We start from the raw sequence: 5,267 nt of genomic DNA, 5'->3' as shown, positions 1-5,267 counted from the left end.
TTTAATGTTGGACAAGTGTGTGTCCATCAAACCCGGTTTGGTCCGGTTCAACCCGGTTCACCTTTATATTGAACATTTATATATTTTAGTTTAATATTATCACATGCTATATAAATTTTTTAAGCATTATGTGTCCGTAAGTTATACTTAAAATGGTAGTCACGACTAGGGTTTGGGCTGGGCACCCTTATCATATGGTCGTCGCATTGGGTATGCCTAGACATGAGATGTTAGGGTACGAATGCGAGTGCTCACCTGTTTGATGCGTGCATTGGCGAAGAATCTACTTTGTCGATTCCCTCATGTATTACTGTCAGATGTAGGAAGGGATAGACATGTGTCACCGACACCCTATACCTGAGGGAACCCTGTCACTGCAAAGTGTGATCGCATTCTTTGGTTCATCAATGTCTGAGACTCAAGCGAGTCAAAGCCAATGTTCTGGGAATGCATGAACACTTTGTGAGTGAAGGAGTTATCCAACACGGTCACCACTGCCCAATTGGGAAACACCAAGATAGAGAGTGTCTGTGCATGGTCGGATCAGAATCTGGATCCAGTACCATTTTGGAAATGGTTTTGCAAAATTTATTTTACATAAAATGATACATTATTTATAGTTATTTCAAATAAAGTGTTTTATCGAGTTTTGCGGGACCCGATCGGATGCACAGACGCTCTTATATGGACGTGTACTATGGATTGGGGTTTAGCAGTACATGTGTACATGCCCTAGATTCCATAATGATGGTGTTGATTAGTGGGAGGGTTGTATATGATAAATTGTTATCATATAGAGAGTAATTTGGAATTTGCTAATTTAATTGGTTCTTCATTTAATTAATGGATTTGGTACTAATTGTAATTATCCATTAATAATTAAATAAAGAATCTAGTTAATACTTTCCCTATTAGATTCTGCTTCTTCACCTGTGTAGCACTTTGAGTTTAAACAGAACTGCCAGACTGAGAGAGAGAGAGTCAGACTCTCACAAGGGCTCTGTTAAATCTATCTAGGATTTAATTAAACCCTATTGTTATAAGTAGGGGACCATAAAATGCAGAAGAGGGAGCTCTCCATGTTTTTGCAGCAGACACTCTCTCTCCTACGTTTTTGGTTTCTCTCTCTCCCTCTTATGATCTCTCTTCTTCTTCTTGCTTCTCTCACCTGTGTTTGAGAGTTAGGGTTTGTGAAACCCTAGATCTGTGTTGAGGAGTTTGAGGGCATCTGGGACTGGCATGTAGAACCTTGGTATCACCATTGGAGGTTCAGATCTATTTGCTTGGAGTGCTCGCTGGAGGAAGAACCACTGTCTATTGGAGGAGCAACACTTGAGGCTCACTAGGTTAGCAGTTCTTCATTAATTCCTTCAGTTTATTGATTATTAATATTTATGGGATGCAAAAGAAACTCGAATTGACCTTTTCTGCTGCGCATTCGAGTTAGGGATGGATCCCCCTTTGCCATGTGATGGACTAGGGATGAGTTTCTTCGTCCCTACTGTGATAATAAATTTTATGGGACACATGAGGGAAGGAGAAACCCTAACAGGGATGCACCAGGGTTCCCATGGGCGACCATGGGAAGCTCTAAAAATTAAAATGGGGCACCCATGGGACACCATGGGCTAACCCCAGGCGTGCAAAACCCTAAGAATGAATATCTTGGTCTCCCTAGGGAACCATGGTTTGATCCCTGGACCGTTGTTTGGCCAACAGTGTGGTATCAAAGCCACCTTTCCCACCCATGAATATTAGATAGTTAATAGTTTAATATAATTATCATGAGTGGGATACAAGTTGGCGCATGGGTGGTTAGAATATGGTTGTTGTAACAACCTTCCCATGTACACATGGGTAGTTACAAGATTGTTAGTGTAACAACCTACCCATGTGATGATGGATTTGGTTTGTTTTATTTATTCCAATTATTGAAGCATGTATCCAATTAGGTTGTGATTACTAATTTTTAATTTTAAAAATTTTTAATCATATTCTATATGCGAGGGGGGGGGGGGGGGGAGCGCACGTTGCCAAGCCTCTGCGCACGCCCTCCCCCATGAACCTACCCTTGTGTGCATCCATTTGTGGGCTGCTGCCTACGGGCAGCAAGCTTGCGGGCCTGTAGGTTGCTGTCCGTGGGCTTTAGCCTACGGGCAGCAGGCCTGCGGCCTGCAGGCCAAGGCTACTGTCCGTGGGCCCTTGTGCCTATGGGCTGCGCAGGGAGTGCCTGCAGCCTGCGCAAGTGGGCTGCATGCACCCCCCTTGTTTTCCCTCTAGTTTAACAAAAAAAAAAAAAAAAAAAACAGATTTTTCAAAACAGAATTTTATTATTTTGTTTTGTTTTTTGGAGGATGATGATGGGTGAAGAGATTCCCTCTTTATCCACTTACAATTAAAATGCGATTTTAATTTTATGGGCTTGGATACATGTTATCACATGCGATGTGGTGGTTCAATAATTGAAGGAATCCATGTTTTAATTTTTGGTTTACTTACTTTAATGCCCATGCATGAAATTATATTATGATGTGATTATGGGAATGACATTCTAATAAATGGATGGATTATTTATGTATGTGATACATGGGATTATGGGTGGATGTGATGCTTCTCTCTCTTTCTCTCTCTCCCCCTATCTTTTTTATAAACAAATATACTCCACCCCATGGGTAGCCCAAATGGTGGGTTGGTTTCTCCATGCGGGGTTTCTTTATTATTTTGGAAATGAAAGTGTATAGAATTTTTCCTAGGTTTCCATTGTAATTTTAGAGGAGTTAGGATCCCCAGGGCATGTTGATGGTGATCCATATGTGGTACTCAAAGCTTATGGAGATGCAAGTCACCTACTTTGAAGACGTAATTGGGCGGAGGAGATGATCGAGGCATGGCATCCATGACATGATAAATGCACCCAAAGTTATTAGTTTTATTTTTATTGGGAGGGTTCTTTAATTGCTTCTAATAAAAATGCCGCCATCCCTTAATCACTTTTAATTAATGTTGGTTAATTATGTTGTTTAAATCTATCCATGTAAGTGAGAGTTAATTAATTCCTCTTTATTCACAGTACATGTATGATATGGACTAGTCTTAATCGGTAGACATGCCCATGGCCTCCTATTGAAGATAAATGTAGAAAGTGTGTGACATGACCCCGCATAAGCCGACAGGACATTGCCAGGACCTCTGTCACACATTTATCTATATTTACCTCTATCTAGATACGTTAGGGTATGGATAGTGAGAGGGCACTGCGACAGTGGGCCATCTTTCATGATTCCATGATTCTAACTAATGCAATAGGTAAGTACATGACTTGGGTATATGTCAGCCGACAGGATCTGGACATGACACCCAGGTGGCCAAAAATATTGGAAGCCCATGAGCCGGACAGCTTAGTCCACACTACCATGGTGTGTATAATGACTCCCGACAGGGTAAGTTATGCATGCAAGGGTTGTAGGTATCCAATTCATCTTTTGGGTTATGAGGGAAATCCAAATCATGAAAGACCATTGATGTGTGTGTGCTCAATTTATTATTTTCAATGGTCATTAATTAGCATGTGGTTATTTACTTGTGCAAGTGTAGATTAATATAGGACTTTGGGATTATTGTTTTATCTATGCTTCCTTGCTTGATCAAGTGTTGTATTTGGAGGGTCTACGATAGTGGATCAATAGGTAACCCTAAGTCTCTCTTGTAGTAGTTTGAGTACCCTAATGTTGTATGAGGTAAGATTGACAATGTAAAAATTTTAATCTGGACAGTAATTCTAATAGATGAACGGGATGGTCATGATACCACCACGGGGAAGCTATAATAACTGTATCTTTTTTTTAATAGGTAAAATGACTTCATTTAAAGCAAAGAAAAATAGGAAAAGGGGGAAGGGATGTACAAGAAGCTCAACCTAAGTCCTATCAAAGTGGATTCCAGTTGAGCCATAGTGTGCTCTATGTGGTTCTGCTACAGAGTTGATTTGGCATCTCTTCTTCTCTTGTGAATGGACTAAATGAATTTGGGTTGCTGGTCCTCTGGGACTGCGAGTGGAAAGCATTTCTCAATCCTCTTTAATCAATTTTTGTGTCTCATTTCTATTAAATGGCTCTCTTGAAAACTTATGTCAATTTGGTTATTCTCAGTGGTTGTCTTAACTTGTTATTTTATTTGGGATACTCGGAACAAGGTTATTCGAGGATCAGCCAAGCTTGATCATCTTCTAGTGCTTAAGTAGGTTTTTAGATGACTGTGCGATCTAAACATTTCCCCCCCTCTTCTTAACTATTTGAACGTTGATTTCTCCGATTCTGTTTTGTCTTCTAAAATTTGTTTATATAATATCTCCTTACCTTATTATAACTACTATATCTTGATCTGCACAGGAGGTGCTGACCCAGCCTTAGTATCCTCTGCATGGGGTCTTTGCATTTTGTTCCAAGGAAAAATTGCGCTGATAGCTGCAGGTTTTGAAATTTTGAGGAGTAAGGTGGAAGCAGAGATACTGGTATTCTAGTAGGAATTAGTCACGCTCAAAAGGACCACTACCCGATTTCTGAGGTTTGGTGCTTGAACAAAGATGTTCTGAGGATGTTGCTGACTCCTTCTAAGGAATCCTGACAATCACATTTCTTACCCGCCTTACTTAGATGCTTACCCAACCTACGTGGACAAATAGATGAACGAAGCTCTACTGACCACTCCTGGAAGGAATGAATAGAGTTAACAACTAGATGGACATCTTGGAAGTACAACCACTTTCCTTGCCATTGGACGTATGTGCTTGGGAACAATTAGACATCTCGGACAAACCACTATGGTTATGTCCTGATCTAACGGCTATTTAAGGATCTACCCGGAAAGAAAAAAACACCATTAGAAGAGCTCGAACAAAGAGCCAAACAAGTGTTGACTATGTTACATTATCCTAATGATCCAATAGTTTAAATTATGCAGCACTTTACTTTATGCACTCTCCTTGGGAAACAATCGTTTTGTATTAAAAACTCTAATGTGAATTTTACCTAATTAATTTAAGTTTCTTTCATCGAAAAAAAATATAGAGGGCCAAACCAAGACGGGAGAGAAAAGGAAATGCAAAAATAAAAGCCCTAGCAAACAACAAAAACTAGGAGCAGCAACCAATGCCCAACACCTAGCTCCCAAGCAGCCAAGTCACTTGGACATCCACTGAGAAACAAGGTACAACTTCCTTCCCGATCTCTTTCCTTCGAGGATAGAGACCTTACATTTATCTCGTACAT

The sequence above is a fragment of the Telopea speciosissima genome, chromosome 5, assembly GCF_018873765.1.
Source record: "Telopea speciosissima isolate NSW1024214 ecotype Mountain lineage chromosome 5, Tspe_v1, whole genome shotgun sequence".
In the NCBI taxonomy this organism is placed as follows: domain Eukaryota; kingdom Viridiplantae; phylum Streptophyta; class Magnoliopsida; order Proteales; family Proteaceae; genus Telopea; species Telopea speciosissima.
The sequence above is the reverse complement of the archived record's forward strand: the minus strand, read 5'-3'. Positions refer to the sequence as shown.